The sequence below is a fragment of the Mesoplodon bidens genome (genome assembly GCF_964165515.1).
Source record: "Mesoplodon bidens genome assembly, chromosome: X".
Taxonomy (NCBI): Eukaryota; Metazoa; Chordata; class Mammalia; order Artiodactyla; family Ziphiidae; genus Mesoplodon; species Mesoplodon bidens.
The window spans coordinates 35,555,097-35,560,808 of NC_138163.1; the positions used below are offsets into that span (position 1 = coordinate 35,555,097).

The following is a 5,712-nucleotide window of genomic DNA, read 5'->3' on the forward strand; positions in this document are numbered from 1 at the left end:
ATAAAATAGGGAATTCAGAATGAGACTTAAGCTTATATGGTCATTTGACTTTCCACAAATATATTTCTACAATTTAATGGGGAAAAGAAAGTCTGTCTTATCAACAAATGGTACAGGGACAACATGAACTTGGATGCTACCTTACTCCACACACAAAATTTCATTTCAGGATGATCATAGACATAAGTATAAAAACGTTATATACCTGCTGGAATAAAACATAGAAGAATATCTTTGCAATCTATGAATATGAAATAAAAACTTTCTCAGCAGGGAAAGCTGAATTTGTCCCAAATGCACATACAATATAATAACTGATAAAAGAAGTTCATCAGACTGTAGAGAAATTATATATGACAGAAAATTGGATCTGCAGTAAAGACAAAGTAAACACTTGTACTGATTCAATTTATAAATGGTCTAACGCTAGAATCAAAAGGCAGAGATTGTCAGACTAGATTTAAAAGCAAGATTAAACTCTATGGTGTTGAGTAGAAACAATTTAATAAAAAAGGCACAGAGTGACAGTAAATAGTTAAGGAAAGTTATAAAAATTGAATATGAATCATATTAAAGTGGATGTAAAAAGCTATATTAAGTAAAAATTGACAGACTAAAATAGAAAAATCAGCACTCATAGAGAACAAACATCTCTCCCAGTACCTGATAAAAAATGTAGAAAAAAAAATCAGTGAAGATACAAGAGATTTGAAAACCACCGACTTGATCTATTTGACATTTAAAGAATGCTATACCGGCCACAGTCTTCGCGGAGAGTCACCGAGGTTTCCTGCTTCAACAGTGCTTGGACGGAACCCCGCACTCGTCCCCTGCTCTGGCCGGCCGCTCAGAGCCAGCCCTCGCCACCACCTCACAGTGCCCTCCAACCGCCTCTCCTCAGCCGCCGGCCACGACGACCGACGACCGCATCCCCCTCGCAGGTGTACCAGAACTACCACCAGCACTCGGAGGCTGCCATCAGCCGCCATAGAGCCTGGAGCTCTATGCTTCCTATGTCTACCTATCCATGTCATACTATTTTGACCACGATGATGTGGCTTTGAAGAACTTTGCCAAATACTTTCTTCACCAGTCTCGTGAGGAGAGGGAACATGCTGAGAAACTGATGAAGCTGCAGAACCAACAGGGTGGCCGAATCTTCCTTCAGGATATCAAGAAACCAGACCGTGATGACTGGGAGAATGGGCTGAATGCAATGGAATGTGTGCTACACTTGGAAAAAAGTGTGAATCAGTCACTACTGGAACTGCACAAACTGGCCACTGACAAAAATGACCCCAATTTGTGTGACTTCATTGAGACTCTTTACCTGAACAAGCAGGTGAAATCCATCAAAGAATTGCGTGACCATGTAACCAACTAACGCAAGATGGGGGCCCCCAAATCTGGCATGACAGACTATCGCTTTGACAAGCACATCCTGGGAAACAGTGATAATGAGAGCTAAGCCTTAGGCTGGCTTACCATAGCCACAGGGATGACTTCCCTGGTCACCAAGGCAGCGCACGCATGTTTGGGTTACCTTTACCTTTTCTATAAGTTGTACCAAAACATCTACAAGTTCTTTCCTTAGTATCATTCCTTCAAATAGAGTAATTTGTTACTCCTCTCGCCAAAATAAGAACGCTATACCAACAAGTGCAGCATATATGTACAAGTGCAGGGAACATTCACCAAGGTAGAAGGTATGCTGAGCCATAAGACCAAATCCTCAACAAATTTAAAAGAATTGAAACCATACAGTAATAGTGTATTAGTTTCCTAGGCCTGCCATAACAAAGTACCACAAACTGGGGAGTTTAAAACAAAACAGAAATTTATTGTTTCAGTTCTGGAGGCAAGAAGTCTGAAACCAATGTGTCACCAGAGCCAACCTCCCTCTAAAACCTGTAGTGGAATCCTTCCTTGCATTTTCTTAGCTGCTGGTGGTTTGTCAGCAATCTTTGACATTCTTTGGCCTGTTCATGCATCACTCTGATTCTCTGCCTTCACATGACTTTTTCCCTGTGCCTATCTTCACATGGCTGCCTTCTTATATGGACACCAGTTGTATAGGATTAAGGGTTCACCCGACTCCAATATGACCTTATCTTAACTAATTACATCTACATTGATTCTGCTTTCAAATAAGGTCACATTCTGAGGTACTGGGGGTTAGGACATCAGCATATCTTTTTTTTCGGGTGGGAACATAGCTCAACCCATACCAAATAGTATGGAGAGATTCCCTCAATTTTGGAATTTCTGCAACATGTATTAATAATCCATGGGTCAAAGAAGAAATCATAAGAAAAAATAGTGAATACTGTGAGCTGAACACCTACCATATATATCAATAGTGGATATCCAAGTATCAAATTTTGTGGTATGTATCCAAAGCAATGCTTAGAATTTTATAAATATAAATAACTGCTAGAAAAAAGATTTAAAAATTAATGACCTAAGCTTGTACCATAAGAGCACTAGTAAAAGAGCAAATTAAACTTAAAATAATAGAAGGTAAATAATAAAAATAAGACCATAAATCAAGAAATAGGAAACAGATAACAATAGATAATAAAGTTAAGATATGGGGTTTTGGGGGAAAAATAATAAAAGTTGTAGATACTAACCAGACTGATTAAGGAAATAAAGATATACATATTGCCTAGAGCAGTAGTTAAAAAGGGAATATCACTAAACATATTAAAAGGACTACAGACATTAAAAGGGTAATAAAATAATATTATAATTCTGTTTATATCATTAAATTCAACAACCTAGCTAACTGGAGATATTTATTGAAAACCATGAATTACCCAAACTGACAGATGAAGAAATAAAAATTTAGAAAAATACTTTTCATTAAGGCAATTCAATTCATAATCAGAAACCACCTAAGAAAAGCAGAAAATAAAATGGAGAGAGCAAGATCAGGAGAGAGAAATAGAAAGAGAGGAGAAGAGGGAGGAAAAAAAAGAGAAAGAAAGAACGTAAGGATGAATGGGTGGGAAGGAGGAAAGAAAGCAGGGAGGAAGGAGGGAAGGAAGAAAACCTCCAGGCACAGTTTCATTAATTAATTAATCAAATATTTAAGCAATAAATAATGCCATATCTAAAATAAACTGTTTTCATAAATAGAAGTGGAGGAAACACTTCCTAAATTAGCTAGCCAGGACATTAAAACCCTGATACCAAAAACTGACAAAAGCATTACAGAAAAATAAAATTTATACCAATATCCCTCATAAATATAGATGCAAATTCCCTTTCAAAATATCAGTAGATAATTTAAAGTAATGTACAAAAAGAATAATACACCATGACTTGTTGGGCTTTATCCCAGAAAAGCAAAGTTGGTTTGCCATTTGACAAAAAATCATTTTAATCTACCATACTAACAGAATGAAATATGTATATATAAATATGTATACCTTCATAAGGCACTAGCATTATCTCCTAAAGTTGACAATAGACGTATATATGAGCCAGAAATTCCCCTCCTACATATGTACTAAAGAGGGTTTGTGTATTTTCAAGTACTGTTCACAATATCGACAAACTGGAAAAAAAAAAACAAATGCTCATCAACAATAATGTAGATGAATTAACTGTGGTACAGTAAAATGCAGTATTATACAATAGTCAAAACAAATGAACTAGCAACATGTAAAAACATGAAAGAACTTTGTGATAAAATGTTGAGGACAAATGAGTCTCCAAAGATTGCCTACAGCATGATATACTTCTTTTATGAAATAAAACAGATCTTAAAAATATTTACTGTTTCAGAAGTTATAAACAAACCAAAAGAGACTCCCAGTTTCAATTTTGACATGTAAACAGCTAGGAGATAGTTATTTCCATCATTACAGAAAGAAAACTGAACAAAATGAAAATTAAGGACTCTTCTTAGACCCATCAGAGAACTGTGATCACAGGGCAAACTGCCACTCTTGAAATCTGGAGAGAGAGGTGAATAGAGAATCACAGCTGAAACCTGGAAACAAAAAGTCCTAGGAACACTTAAGTTTTAATTTTGACAAACTGCTTGAGGTTGAGTATACTAGCATGAGGGAGAACTCCTAAGAGCTGTGTTTTGGCATGTGTGTCGGGGGTACACTTTCATGGACTTTGCCTTCAGGAGCCCAATCCTCACAGTGAAAAGCTTGGAAGGATCCTCTGCTGGCTCTGAAACAGGAAAAGGAAACATAACCATTTTGAAATATGCCAAGACTGTTCTCCAAAACAAAGGGAACTTTGCAGGAGAAAAGGCTTTACCAGAGCCTTATTACACCCTAGGGAGAAGAGCATTTATCCAATTCTACTCCCTCCCCGACCCCAAATCCTTCCTGTATTACCTAAGAGGAGAAATTAAGGCTAAGAAACATTGATGCAAGTCACAGCTCAGAGACATGGGCCCACTAAACGACTGCGATTCAACCATAAATTGAAAGAAACTTCTCCCATACCTTGCCACCATACCAAGAGGGATTGGTGTAACAGTGGCTTACAGTGAAAAGAGCTGAATAACAAAGACCTTATTCAAGTAGGAGTAATTAAGGAATTCTAGAGTCAACAAAGGAGATACAACAAGGTCATACAAGGACCTTACAAAGTTCCCTTTGTTTTGGACAACAGTTATGGCATATTTCAAAACGGTTGCTATTTACCAAAAAACACAATTTAAATAAAAGTAATCAGGTTCAAGGTAAAAAAAAATGAAAACATTCAGTATGAAAATACTAAGAGGAAAGCTACTTTAACAGGACTGTTACTAAATCAAGTAGACTTTAAGGCAAGCAACATTTCCAGTGACAACGAGGGAGATTTCATAAAATGACAAAATGGTCAATCCTTCAGGAATATATCACAATTATAAATCTATGCACATATTTATATAACTGAAAAATATATATAAAAATTTATAGAACTACAAGTAGAAGGGGAAATCAAGTATAATGAGACAATAAAAATAGAAGATAACTTCCATAGAAATAAAAATATATCAGAGATTATAATAACAATAATAAAATAGCCCTTAGTGGCACTGAATCACATACATAACAATAAAGATCTGAATTAGCAAAATTTAGTTACTGTATCAGAGAATCCTCTCAAAATACAGAATTAAAGGAAAACCATAGAAATTATGATAGCCAAGATACTGAGCAGTGCCCTTCAAACACTAATGTGGATATAAATCACCAGGTGATCTTGTTAAAAATGCACATTTTGGGGCTTCCCTGGTGGCGCAGTGGTTGAGAGTCTGCCTGCTGATGCAGGGGACACGGGTTCGTGCCCCGGTCTGGGAAGATCCCACATGCCGCGGAGCAACTCGGCCCGTGAGCCAAAATTGCTGAGCCTGTGCGTCTGGAGCCTGTGCTCCGCAACAAGAGAGGCCGCGATGGTGAGAGGCCCGCGCATCGCGATGAAGAGTGGCCCCCGCTCTCCACAACTAGAGAAAGCCCTCGCACAGAAACGAAGACCCAACACAGCCAAAAATAAATAAATAAATAAAGCAAACTGTCAACAAGTAAAAAAAAAAAAAAAATGCACATTTTGAATGAGTAAATATGCGGTAGGGCCTGCGATTCTGCATTTCTCATTGGTTCCCAAGAGATGCAGAAGTTACTGATCAGCAGACCTTACTTTAAATAGCAAGGATACAGAGAGCAAATATGGAAGAACATCTTTATTCTCACATACAAA

General features: G+C 37.3%; 1 pseudogene across 1 annotated transcript; it reads left to right on the plus strand.

Annotated features, from left to right (window-relative positions):
- The first annotated feature begins 746 nt into the window (after positions 1-746).
- On the plus strand, positions 747-1,523 carry LOC308609306 (ferritin heavy chain-like; annotated as a pseudogene). Its single transcript has one exon. The product of its transcript is annotated as a ferritin heavy chain-like (transcript).
- The last annotated feature ends 4,189 nt before the right edge of the window (positions 1,524-5,712 follow it).